Raw genomic sequence first — 13,989 nt, forward strand, 5'->3', positions numbered from 1 at the left:
ATGTTTGGTGCCTTGCACGGGTGTGAAGTGCAGTGGTTACAGTGATTTGCTGTGCCTGTTTTTCCCTTGGGATACAGTATTTCTCACTTTCTGCAATAATAAAAAATGATTTAAAAGCCAAGAAATCATTTATTCAAAATACAGTACATAAAAGGGCAGGGGGGTAGGGTGGTGGACTGTACATTCAGAGGTTTAAATATGTCCTGCCTGGATTGCTGTTCAATGCCTGCTGCACTTCAGGATTAATATGCTGCATGGTGATGGGGGTTGAGTGCATAGGGTAAGGGTTGTAGTTCTCAGGGCTAGTAGGTGAACGTACAGGTGTTGGGGGCAGCTGGTGGTGGTAAGAACCAGGCTGCTGGAGAAAGGTGTTTTGAGCAAACACCGGGGAACAAGGGAGAGAGCTTTGGCGGGGGGAGGTTAGCACGGTACTGATCTGCCTGCATGGCTACGAGAGACTGCATACAGTCCGTTTGGTGCGCCAGGAGGCTTATCAGCTGCTTTGTGCTTTTCTTGGTAGCCAATTCCTTTCTCCTGCTCTGTGTTTCCCTCCACTCATGCATTTTCTCTCTCCAGTCCTGCAGCCTCTTACTCTCTGTGGCATACTGATTCATAACTGCTTTGACCAAATCTTCCTTGTTTTTCCTTGGCTTCTTCCTCAAGTTCTATAGTCTTTGAGCAGGCTGTGATAGGGCTGGAGGATTCAAGGACACTGAAAAAAACAGAAATAGAAACATTTAATACAGAGGCTACATTGTTTATTATCACAGTGAAGGAGTTTGTAGACTATTTGTAGCATCATTTACACATAGCAAACATAGCACAGAGAGGCCACAGCAGCGAAGACATGGCGAGTACTGGGGTGAGCGTTTCTGCCACGACTCACCTGGGAAGGGGAACTGCTTGAGTCAGGGCTCACTGGGGTTTCTGTGCATTGGGGAAAACAGAGAGCAGCTGCGGGGGAACTGCACTGAACACCACCCCCACAATTGCCACAGCAGTGACTCCTCTGGGAAGGGAAACTGCTTGAGTCAGGGCTCACTGGGGTTTCTGTGCATTGGGGAAAGCAGAGAGCAGCTGGGGGGGACCTGCACTGAACACTATCCCTACATTTTCAACAGGATTTTCTAGTGCCAAATATATCACTGCTGCGTGTTACCTGGGAAGAGAAGGAGGGTCTTCTACAGCAATGTGGATTCGGCCCTGGTCCCTATGCAGCTTTCCTGTGTGCAGCAATGGTCCCCCCACCCCTCGCGGCACAGTGGCGCGGACGCGTTAGCCTGACTGGGACAAGGACCGCGGTTGCTCTCCCTATAAACTTGCGCAAGCACATTGCCCACGCTCTGGCTGAAACTTTTGAAGAGATTACCGAGGCCAATTACAGAGACGTGATAGACCAAATGAATGGACTTTTCCACATTTAGGCATGCATGCAGGCAGCCATAACCCCCACCCTCCTCTCCCAAAACAGTTCCATCCTAAAAATAAAATCAGCTTACTGGGAACCCGCTCCTCTGCTTCTTCTCCACCAACAAGTTCCAGCTGCTGCGACTGGCTAGCTTCCTCCTGACTTGAGAAGAGCTCCTGGCTGCATGCCTCCTGGGACTCCGGGGTGTCTCCCTCCACCCCAGTAGCCTCACTCTCTGCTTCATCTACACCCTCCCCCACTTCTCCCTGCTCTGAACTCTCCATCGTGCTCCTCGGATTGGCAGCGGGGTCACACCCAAGTATGGCATCCAGCTCCTTGTAAAAACGGCAGGTTGTGGGGGCAGCTCCTGAGCAGCGGTTTCCCTCACGGGCTTTGCAATAGGCACTGCGCAGCTCCTTTACTTTTACCCTGCACTGCAACACGTCCCGTTCATGGCCCCTTAGCAGCAAGGACTTTGATATCTGCCCATAGGTATCATAATTTCTACGGCTAGAGTGCAGCTGTGACTGCACAGCTTCCTCACCCCAAATGCTGATGAGATCCTGCAGCTCGGAACTGTTCCATGCTGGGGCTCGTTTGGGGCGTGGAGGCATGGTCACTGATTGATTGATTGATTGCACTCCACACCTGGCTGAGCAAACAGGAAGGGGATTTTTAAAATTTCCGGGGCATTTAAAGGGTGGGTCACCTGAGCCCAGGGCAGTAGAGTGTGAAATGATGAGCAGAGTGGCTGAAAAGGTATGCTGGGATACCTTCTAATACCCTGGAGGCCAATAAAAGTGCTTTTGGTGTCCACACTTGCTGACCAGCGCTGGAATCGCTAAACCTCAGGCAAACCAGGTGTACAGCCAGAGCTGCAACTAGGGAGTTGCAGCGCTGGCTGTGCTTTGCAAGTGTGGACACAGAGTGAGTTGCAGTGCTGTAACTCCATCACCAGCACTGCAACTCTCCAGTGTAGCCAAGTCCTAAACAGGAGCCATCCTTAGGCCTGGTCTGCACTACACGGTTAGGTGGATGTAAGCTGCCTTGTGTTCACTTAGCTGTACAAGTGTCTTCACTTAAATTTGACTCTCACCAATGTAAGTGCCTCACTATGCCAGTTTAGTGACACCACCGATCGGAGTGGTGAAGAGTCGTGGTTGATTGTAATTAGGTTGACGCAGTGTCAGTGTAGACACAGTGCTGCTTACATTGACTGTTACTGGCCTTCAGGAGCCATTCCACAATGTCCCATACTGACAATATAATCAATACAAGCAGTCCTGGTGAGGATGTGCAGTGCTGACACAAGAAGCCAAGTGTGTGTGCACACAAGTGATTTAATAACTGCGTTGGCCGTAGGTTGACCTAATTTGGTAGAACTGCCCAATCAGGCTCAGCCACAGAGCGTACCAGGTCAACATGATGGAATTGTACTGTGATGGAGAGGAGGCTGGTACTGGCCATGTGTGGCCAATGGGAGAAGGGAGAAGAGCTGGCCCCTTGCTGGAATCAATTCACCTCTGACCAGCTAACCCCTGCCTAGCAGGCAGAGATCAGAAAGATGCTGCATTCCTACCAACAGCTGTTTTCCAACTGGCTTGGGCTCACTTAGAGCTGGAGCTGTCCACTGGGGGGAGCCGGCTCTCCCATCAGGTGTGCCCCATTCAGAATACAGTAACTGGGAACACAGCCCAGGCCCTGGAGGGAGAGGTCAGAGACATGCTAGCGTTAGGGGTGATCCAGCCCCAGGGGTCTCTCCCGTGGTGCTGGACTCCAGGAAAAATGGGTTGATTGGATTCTATGTGGCCTATTGGAAGCTCAGTGCCATCACCATGTCTGGTGCCTGCGCATACTGGGCCTGATGAGATCCTGGACAAGTTGCGGGGGACTTGGTACCCCATGACCAGAGATGTCACCAAAGGCTACTGGCAGGTGCCTTTGGATCCAGATGCCAGGTTGAAGCTGGCTTTTGTCACCCCTTTGGGGCTGTTCAAGTCCCTGGTCCTACCTTTCAGGCTCAAGGAGGTGCTGGTCACCTACCAGCGCCAGGTGGATCGGTTACTGAGAGAGATGGAGAATTTTACCCTACTATACTTTGATGATATTTGTGCCATTCGCCAGACCTGAGAGGACCATGTGTGCCAGGTGAAGAGGAAGCGGAATCACCTCCTGGATGCAGGGCTGACTGTAAAAGCTGGGACGTGCAAGGTGGAGATGGCAGAGGTGTCGTATCTGGGCCACAAAGTGAGGAGTGGCTGCCTAAAGCCAGAGCTGGCCAAGGTAGGAGCGATCAGAGACTGATTTGCTCCCCAGACTAAGAAACAGGCCCAGGCCTTTATTGAGATGGTGGGGCACTTCTGGAAGTTTTTGCCCCACTTTAGCTCTGTGTCAGCTCCTGTCACTGAGCTATGCAAGAAGGCTAAGCCAGGCAAGCTGGTAGGGACTGGGCAGTGCCAGAGGGTTCTCTGCATGTTGAAGGAAGATCTGATCAAGGGCCTGATGCTGGGAAACCCAGACTCTGACAAGCCCTTTATGGTGTTCACCGATGCCCCAGACACAGGGCTGGGTGCGGTGGCGAGGCGGGCCAATGCAAAGGGGGAGAAACACCCCATCATGTACCTGAGCAGGAAGCTGCTGCCCTGGGAGCAGGGCTATGCAGCCATAGAGAAAGAATGCCTGCCCAGGGAAAGGGCTCTTAAAAGACTGCAGCTGGATCTATTTGGGTGGCATTTCACAGGGTATCCAGACCACTCGCCCTGCTGTGGCTGTACCAGATGAGAGGGGCAAATGCCAAACTCCTGAGGTGGAGTCTGGCCTTCCAGGATTATGAAATGGAGGTGGCCCACATTAAGGGGAGTGCAAATGTGATAGCTGATGCTTTGTCCCAGAGAGGGAGCCCTGAACTTCCCCAGGTCACTGGCCAAAGTGACCTCGCTCAGTTCAGTCTCAAAGGTGGGCGAGATGTGACGTAGTATGGATTTTCCCTTGTTATGTTGTATGTGAGCCTATGTAAGTCTTACTGTTTTGCATGAATGCTGTGTGGGCCTCAGTATTGCACCAGTGTCTAGGTGGTGTGAATAAGGGTGCATGACTTCAGGGGGGCTGCGCCAGCTGCCTGCATGGATGCTGTGGCTGTCCCTTCTTAACCTGAGACCCAGGAGGGGGATGCGACCAGGTGATTCTTGACAGGGAAGCAAGACAAAAGTTAGGGGAGGAGCAACAGGCAGGACAGGGGCCAGGCAGCTGGAAGTGAGTCAGTCTTGGCTGGCTTGGGTGCAGGGGGGGGCTAGGGCCCTGGCTCTGGGCTCTCCTCCCCCCAAGATGGACTAAGCCCAGGTCAATGGGGGCGGCAGGAAGTGGCGTGGGCTGAGGGATGTGCTGGCCACTGCTTCCTGCCACCCTCATTGGCCTGGGGCAGTGAACCGTGGCCAGTGGGAATCGCGATCGGACGAACCTGCGGACGTAGCAGGCAAACAAACCAGCCTGGCCTGCCAGGGTGCTTACCTTGGCAGGCCGCGGGCCAAAGGTTGCTGATCCCTGTATCAAATATTCATTCAATGATTCTATAGAGTTTTTAAAATCATCAAATGTTGGTGTAGACCTGTTTTATAACCCAGCCTCCGCTCTTTGATGCATCACTTTTTACCAGAAATATTTGACTTATGAACAAGTATATACGGTATGTCATGGGGCCTGTCTATGCTGGCAACCTTAACATGGCTTGTGTAGTCGCAGCACAGCACTGGGGGAGAGCTCTCCCAATGCTCTAAAAAATGAGGGGCGTAGCTCCTAGCGCTGTTCCCAGCGCTGGTTCACTATCTAAACTGGCACATTAGAGCGCTGTAAGTTTTGGCGCTCAGGGGATGTGTTTTTTCACACCCCTGAGCGAGAAAGTTGCAGTACTGTAAAGTGCCGGTGTGGACAAGCCCATGGAGAATGCAGCCATTTGTCAGAGAAGCATATGGAGGGGGTTGGGAAAGAGGAACAAAAGAGGGAGTGTGATTAACTTCTTAAAAAAACAAAAGGAAACCCCAAACAAACACACACAACACTTACTGCATTAGAAAGCTAGAAATACCCTAGTGACAGTGTACCCCATAAGGCTTTATGGGGTGTTTGTGCTTATAAATGTATGTATGATATAACTGGAGTAGGGTTTTGCTCCATATGCCATGTAACACATCTATGTAAAGGTTATGAGCTACTGGTTATGTTCATCCTAGTTGTATGCAGGTACCATTTGTGTGTTCAAAGTTATGAACATTGGCTGTACACTTGATTTCTAATTAGAACATTTAGTCACTTCTTGGGAAAGGAATGTGCAAGTTAAGTGCTCAATCGGGAGGCACTTGACAGACAAAAGAGCTTGCAAGACTCCAATCCACATAAGAAGTCTACCTGAGTGTGTCTGGATTCTACGCAGGGGGAGGGAGGGGTGTCTACCCAAAAGATAGTCTATTTAAACCGTTGGGAGAACCCTCCATTTGGTCTTCAGATGGCTAAAGAGAGAGTATCTCCCCCACCTCTCATACTTGGAAGAAACTGAAACAAAGGAGTGTGAGTGATTGTTGGACCCAGGCTAAAAGGAGATTAGTCTGTAAAAGGGAGCATTCTGGAACTGGTGAGGATCTTATCTGTATTCAGTTTGATTAGACATAGATTTGCGCATTTTATTTTATATTGCTTGGTGACTTACTTTGTTCTGTCTGTTACTACTTTGAACCACTTAAATCCTACTTTCTGTATCTAATAAAATCATTTTTTACTTATTAATTAACTCAGAGTATGTATTAATACCTGGGGGAGCAAACAGCTGTGCATATCTCTCGATCAGTGTTATAGAGTGTGAACAATTTATGAGTTTACCGTAAAATGGATTTATTTGGGTTTAGACCCCATTGGATCTGAGTGTTAGGGCTGGTCCACACTACGGGGGGGAAATCGATCTTAGATACGCAACTTCAGCTACGTGAACGTAGCTGAAGTCGAATATCTAAGATCGGATTACTCACCCGTCCACACCGCGCGGGATCGATGTCCGCGGCTCTCCCTGTCGATTCCGGAACTCCGTTGGGGTTGATGGAGTTCCGGAATCGATATAAGCGCGCTCGGGGATCGATATATCGCATCTAGATTAGACGCGATATATCGATCTCCGAGCATTCGATTTTAACCCGCCGATACGGCGGGTAGTCTGGACGTAGCCTAAAAGACAAGAATACTTCTGTTAGCTGTTTTCAGGTAAACCTGCAGCTTTAGGGCAAGTAATTCAGACCCTTGGTCTTTGTTGGAGCAGATGGGTATGTCTGACTCAGCAAGAGAGGGTGCTGGGGTCCCGAGCTGGCAGGGAAAGCAGGGGGCAGAAGTAGTTTTGGCACATCGGGTGGCACCTCCCAAGGAGGTTCTGTGATCTAACCTGTCACAACCCTCAAATGTTTTCTGCTTTCCTGTTGCTGTTGGAAAACCTGCCAAACAGAAAACAGACTATAAAAGAGAGTGTGAATTATTTTACTTGGAAAATGCTGTCAGAAATGCACAAAGTAAACAAACTAGAAAAAATAAAAATGTTTATCTAAGCTTTCAGTCATAATAGTTGTTTACAGTAACAAATAGCATATAATTTTTTTGTCAGAAATGTGATTTATTTTGGTGACACCCCCACCACACCCCAAAAACTATTGCTGCTGCCTACTGCAGGCAGTCTTTCTGTATAGGTTTGTTTTGTTGGGTTTTTTATATTAATCACTTCTATCCCTGTGTCTAGGTGCAGGTACAAAATATAAAAAGCAGAAGTTATAAAAATCTAAGACACGGTATCACCTGGAAAACTTTCCCTTCCAGCCCAGGAATGAGGAAAGGAGCCCAGCTACTAAACTCTGATCTCTGTTTGACAGCTTGATGGGTCATATCTTAGATCTTTATGTACATCTACTATAATGTATCTTCTATATACATTTGAGTTTGTACCTGGCCTAGACAGTACAGTTGACACCTGGTCCAGTGTCTGAGGGAGATTGCTAGCTCTTATCCATGCCCCTATCTGGATAAAACTGAGGGGATGTTGGTAGGTTGGAGGACTCTATTGGAAGATATTGCAAGGATTATTTCTATACCTGTGTTTTGAGAGGTGTGCCTGCCACTTGTGAAGTGGTGTGTTACTGCAACGAGGTACTGTTAGATGATCATATGGCAGCAATGTCCAGGAATGCTGCTTTACTGTCTGCACCTGGCTGGAAAACTCTGTTTTTTGAATGGGAACCCTGTTATTGTGATACATACTTTTGTCACTCCAAGACTGGATAAGTACAATACATTCTGCATAGGGTTGTAACTTTAATCAGTCTGGAAACTAAGGCTAGTACAGAATGCAGAAGTCTGCCTAGTAAATGATACTTCCCGGTTGAAGCACATTATACCTGTGCTCAGTGATTTGCATGGGCTACCTTTTGGTTTTCTGATTGAATTTTAAATGCTGTGTCTGATCTATATAGCCCTAAATAGCTTGGGAACTTGCTGCTTGAGATACTGTCTGTCTCCTTGTGCCCTATTGCCACAGTTGTGATTAGTGAAGGTTTGCTAGGTGGATCCTCTTTTTAATTTAAGAGGTGGAGCATGGTTAAAAGAGATGATAGTGTATTCTCTGTGAGGGTCCCTCAGTTCTGTAATTTCCTTTCTTCAAGTTCTAGTATGAATGGCATGCTGCAAGGTTAATCTATTTGTACCATTTAATGCAGGGGGAGGGAAATTGTTTTGCTGGAGGTTTAGTCCTGGTGGCTGGCAGAGGGGTAAGCTGCTGTTTAATTTATTTCTGGCTTTTGTAATGGGGGGTGGGTGGGGGCAGCAGAACTCTGGGTAGATGCCCCTTTTATTATAGTAGAAATCCAAATAAATATTTAAAAAACCAAAACTACCCCATATTCTGCATGTCTTCCCCTCTTGTATGTGTATTGTCTTTTTATTATATGGGATCTGGATCTAATAACCCTTTTAAACACTTCACATGTGTCATTAAGTGAACCTGATAGTTCACCCAGATCATTATCTCCTTTGTTAACCTTGTCAATTACAATTAAATTTAATTAACTGCAACTTTAATGCCCAAAGCAGTGATAATAGTATTCAAGATGAACAGATATCCTCTGATTTTGAACCCTAATAATTATTGCAGTATTGTAAAACAAATCATGCAATACATATTAAATCTTTACAGTCTGTATTTTATGTTTAAATTTGAAACTCCAAGATACTAGGGTGTCTGTTCTGTAAAGTTGGCTTTTGTGCTGGAGTTCACAGATATAAGAGCTGACTTGACGGGGGTATGGCTACATTTGAAATTTCAAAGTGCTGCCGCGGCAGCGCTACGGGAGCGCTACCATGGCAGCGCTTTGAAGTGTGAGTGTGGTCGGAGCGCCAGCGCAGGGAGAGAGCTCTCCTAGCGTTGCACGTAAACCACATCCTCTACGGGTGTAGCTTGCAGCGCTGGGAGCCGCGCTCCCAGCGCTGCGGCACTGATTATACTGAGGCTTTACAGCGCTGTATCTTGCAGCGCTCAGGGGGGTGTTTTTTCACACCTCTGAGCGCGAAAGTTGTAGCGCTGTAAAGTGCCAGTGTAGCCAAGACCTGGATATTTCCTTGTATCTGTGATTAGAAATGCAGCCTCTTGTGAATATTCCAATTAAGTGAATACATAAGGGCTGTGTGTAGCCTTTGCCCCACTGTGTCAATAGGTGTCTTCTCATGGTTCAAGGGTAGTTTAAAAAGGATAATTAGAGGGCATCTTTCTTTTGAATTTCATTTGCTTGTAATAACCTGTGGGCTGGAAATGTACTTTTCTCTTAGTATAACTCTTCTCTCTCCCTTTGGCAACTATTCCTTTTCCTATGCTTAGAGCAGAGATTAAATTTAATATTGCTTGCTTTCTTGTTTGTACATCTCTAGGGACACTTTCACTTTACTAAACGTAGTTTAGGACTTATAAGAGGAGGAAAGGAAAAAACAAAACTTGATTTTAATTAAAAAAATATTTAGAAGCTGCAATGGAAACTGTAGACTCACTTAAAAAGGTAAAATGTGGTAATTGGGATGGGTTGGACCCCCCTTCTGGGATGACACCTGATGTATTGGAGTTTCACTGAGCCCCTCCTGCTCCACCAACCTGGATTCCCTCACCCTGTTTTGCTGAATTAGGCTCTCCAGCCTCTTGTAGCATATATACACACACAGGGAGGGCCACACGCAGCTGCAGACACAGACTGAAGTCAGCTCTGTGAGAGGATTCACCCAGCACTCACATGCACACCCCCTTTGGGAGTAAACCCAAAATAATGCTGTCTTGCGCTGTATAGAAAGATCTGCACAGCGCAAGCTCATCAAAATTCACCCTCTCCCTCAATGTGAAGAGAGAGATGCACAACTTCTTGCCCCCCTGTTAGAAAGTGCACAAACTGGGTTTAATAATAAAACAAATGTATTAACTATAAAAGGCAGATTTTAAGTGATTATAAGGGATAGCAAACAGAACAAAGCAGTATCAGAAGGGTAGCCATGTTAGTCTGGATCTGTAAAAAGCGACAGAGTCCTGTGGCACCTTTATAGACTAACAGACTTTTTGGAGCATAAGCTTTTGTGGGTGAATATCCACTTCATCAGATGCATGTAGTGAAAACTTCCAGAGGCAGATATAAATATGTAGGCAAGAATCAATTTAGAGATAATGAGGTTAGTTCAATCAGGGAGGATGAGGTCCTCTTCTAGCAGTTGAGGTGAGAACACCAAGGGAGAAGAAACTGCTTTTGTAGTTGGCTAGCCATTCAGTCTTTGTTTAATTCTGAGCTGGTGGTGTCAAATTTGCAAATGAACTGAAGCTCAGCAGTTTCTCTTTGAAGTCTGGTCCTGAAGTTTTTTTGCTGCAGGATGGCTACCTTTAAATCTGCTATTGTGTGTCCAGGGAGACTGAAGTGCTCTCCTACAGGTTTTTGTATATTGCCATTCCTAATATCTGATTTGTGTCCATTTATCCTTTTACATAGGGACTGTCCAGTTTGGCCGATGTACATAGCAGAGGGGCATTGCTGGCACATGATGGCGTATATTACATTGGTGGATGTGCAGGTGAATGAACCAGTGATGTTGTGGCTGATCTGGTTAGGTCCTGTGATGGTGTCGCTAGTGTAAATATGTGGGCAGAGTTGGCATTGAAGTTTGTTGCATGGATTGGCTCTTGAGTTAGAGTTACTATGGTGCGGTGTGTGTTTGCTGATGAGAATATGCTTAAGGTTGGCGGATTGTCTGTGGGCAAGGACTTCGAACAAAGCAGATTACTGAGCAAATAAAAGAAAACATGCATTCTAAGCTTAAGATCTTAAGACTGTTTTTAAGAAGTAATTTCTCACCCCAAATGAAGTTTTAGGCAAGTTGCAGAGTTTCTGTAGCTTGGAGTTCATTATTTCTTCTTACAGACTGGTCCCCTTTCTCAGTCTGGACTCACCTCTGCCTTTCCCCTCAGGTTGGTTCCTTTGTCCCTTCAGGTACTTTCAGCAGTCCTTCTTGGGTCGGCAATGGAGGAGAGTCTAGATTAATTCCCTCGCCAGTCTTAAAAAGGATTTACCTAAGGCAGGAAACCTTTGTTTGATCCCCATTCCCCTACAGAGGAAAAGGACCAGCAGTGTTCAAGGTGGTATTTTGGATCAGGTAATCTTATCACCTGACCTTGCAGTATCAAAGCAACTATGAAACCATATTTATTTGCAATGTCCACAGGAAGGAATTCCAGGCAGATGGGAGATCCACATCTTCAAAGACTTATTGTCTTTTTCTAATGGCCCATTACGTCGGATTGCTTACTGTCTGGTGGGCATTTCCCCAAGTACACACAGTTGAAATTGTTATATAGTCAGTATTCTGAACTTTAATTACAGAGATGATACATGCATCCTAATTGGATATTCACCTTCAGTGAATCATAGCCTTTCCAATGATATCTTACACGAGTCATCTTGCATAAAGTACATCTTAGTTATGCCATATTCATATCATAACCATATTTCTATGAAGACTATGGAGTATAACTTTCCAGTAATCTCATCTGTCCAGTTCAACAAAGCAATCTTTTGAATAATAGCTTGAAAGTACCTTTGAATCCTGACCATCTGAGGCTTCTTGAGAGTGAGATTCGTCTCCTCCCCCATCCCAAAAATATACTCTCTTCTTCCTGTCTCTCTCCCATCCCCTGGTAGTCAGATACAGGTTCAAGTTGGATCACCCCCTGAAAAATGTCAGAACTCCCATATCCCTGCAGACAAATTAAGTCCATATAATTGCAGGGAAAGCAGTTTTAAAACTTTCTCCAGGAATGGTCATGCATCTCTATAGGGAAGATTTCAGGATCTGAAGGTGGGATTAAATGTTTGCCTCCCTTATCTAGAAACTAGGAAAGGGGGAGAGAATACATTAGTATGTAATAGGGGGCAGTAGTCCCAACATTTTAGTCTGCGAGAGAGCAATGCATGAATGCCCTTAACTTGATTACAAAAATGAGGCAGGAGGGGAGTGATTGTTTTTGTCCATTTAGGGTTAATGTGACTAAACCAAGGTGTGAGCTAGGAATGCTTCAAAGTAGAATTGATAAAAATCCGTAAGTCTTTCTAGCAATCAAAAAGATATTTTATCACATCCATAGATATGCAGGGTGCTTATTTCCATATACTTATTGATCCTTTTAATCAAAGATGCCTTCATCTTTTTTCCTGTTAGTTACATACCTGCAATATCAAGAATTTCCATTAAGCCCAGTATCCACGTATTGAGTATTTACCAAACTACTGTCCTTAGGCTGACTGCCATTATGATACAGAGTGTAGCTGTCAGAACTGGATTATTGACTTGTGAGAACCATCTCACACTCAGGAGCTGTAATAATCAGAGTAATTTATTGTTTCATAATCTGAGACTAATAATAAATCAAGAGTTTAACACTACCTGCTGAACATAAAATCATAGAATATTAGGGCTGGAAGAGACCTCAGAAGGTCATCTATTGCAAAACCCTGCTCAAAGCAGGACCAACACCAACTAAATCATCCCAGCCAAGACTTTATACAAGGCTGATACACATTTAAGCCTATTTTTAAATACAAAACTAGGCAAAACCATTATAGAGCGAAAGTACAAGCAATAAGAGTAAATCCGATGTCAATAAATGCATGTTTCTATCAGCTGAATCTCTTGTTGTAATGTGTAGACCTGCTGTGGGTATGAGTTCATTCCAAATGAGCTCTGTTTTTAAGGAGAAACAAATGAATTTATGATCTGGGCAATATCAGTGTTTTAAGCAAGTATTCCAAAACTCTGACCACAGATTTCAGTGGCGGATGTTTTCTAGGGGAGGACATAGCGCAAGTATAGCAGTCTTCAGAAAGACATTGTTCTACTTACTACTTTCTTAGAATTCATTGCATGCACTAGACTTTTCTGACCACTATTATTTCTAACAGTACAAGAAATACTAGTTCAGATAGACTATTCTGTAGTCCCCTATACAAATGAAGCTCAAGGTTTTAGGAAAGTTTGGGAGTAAACAGCTTCAAAAGTGCAAAATTATGTGGTAGGGTGGAGAGGATTAAATAATATAAAAAAGTATCTGGCGATATACCTAGCTCATAGAACTGGAAGGGACTCTGAAAGGTCATTGAGTCCAGCCCTCCGCCTTCACTAGCAGGACCAAGTACTGATTTTGCCCCAGATCCCTAAGTAGCACCCTCAAGGATTGAACTCAGAACCCTGGGTTTAGCAGGCCAATGCTCAAACCACTGAGCTATCCTTCCCATTCCATTGCTGCTTCTTTTTCCTTTTCCAGGCCTCCTTTATCCCAAATGTACTTTTAGATTAGATTGCAGTTCTGAACAAACTGTTGTATGGCAGGTTGCATTTATCAGCTCACTTTCATTGTTGAAGTGTGAACACCTACCACCGCGACTGATATTTCTGCTTTGTCTTGGTGCATGTTGTTTTTTCTTCTCTGCAACCTTTTTGTCTTTTCCACTTTGCATTGTTTTTCTCCCTCTTCCTGCTGCTTATTTTGCTTTGGGATATCTGTAGGATCAGCAACTGAAAGTGCATCTCTGTCAGTTTCTCATTGCAGTTCATGCTGTCTTGAAAGTGATATAGCTAGCTGGTGGTCTGTCACCCATTGTGCATCTGTATAGGCTGTAGGCAGACAACTGGTTGGGAAGAGTGATTTGGTGTCAATTATATGTGTGTAAACTTGCCAGACACCAGCTGTGTGTTTATGAGGATGGGGGGAGATTGGTGAATGCTTTCTAGGGTTTACTTGAGCTAGAGGGTGTGAATTTAGTGGGGCTTATAGGAGCAAAATAGGTTTCACATGCTGTTTTATACTTTGGAAGTGGCAGACTTTAAGAACAGAAGAACAACCATGCCGGATCAGACCAATGGTCCATCTAGCTCAGTATCCTATCTTCTGATAGTGGCCAATGCCAGGTGCTTCAGAGGGAATGAACGGAACAGGCAATTGTTGAGTGATCCATCTCCTGTCATCCACTCCCAGCTTCTGCAATCAG

The 13,989-nt window shown here is 45.5% G+C and overlaps 2 protein-coding genes across 5 annotated transcripts in view; one reads left to right on the forward strand and one right to left on the reverse strand.

The window, feature by feature from the left end:
• Positions 1 to 2,224, reverse strand: part of LOC127048474 (uncharacterized) — a 490,241-nt gene extending 488,017 nt beyond the window's left edge. Inside the window, exon 1 of the mRNA XM_050948345.1 lies at positions 2,057 to 2,224. The gene's annotated coding sequence lies outside the window, so the exon portion shown is untranslated. The remainder of the gene's footprint in view (positions 1 to 2,056) is intronic.
• TMEM38B (transmembrane protein 38B) overlaps positions 1 to 13,989 on the forward strand; it is a 68,464-nt gene that overhangs the window by 10,741 nt on the left and 43,734 nt on the right. The gene's annotated exons all lie outside the window — the stretch shown is intronic.

Source organism: Gopherus flavomarginatus, chromosome 3 (genome assembly GCF_025201925.1).
Source record: "Gopherus flavomarginatus isolate rGopFla2 chromosome 3, rGopFla2.mat.asm, whole genome shotgun sequence".
NCBI classification, from domain to species: domain Eukaryota; kingdom Metazoa; phylum Chordata; order Testudines; family Testudinidae; genus Gopherus; species Gopherus flavomarginatus.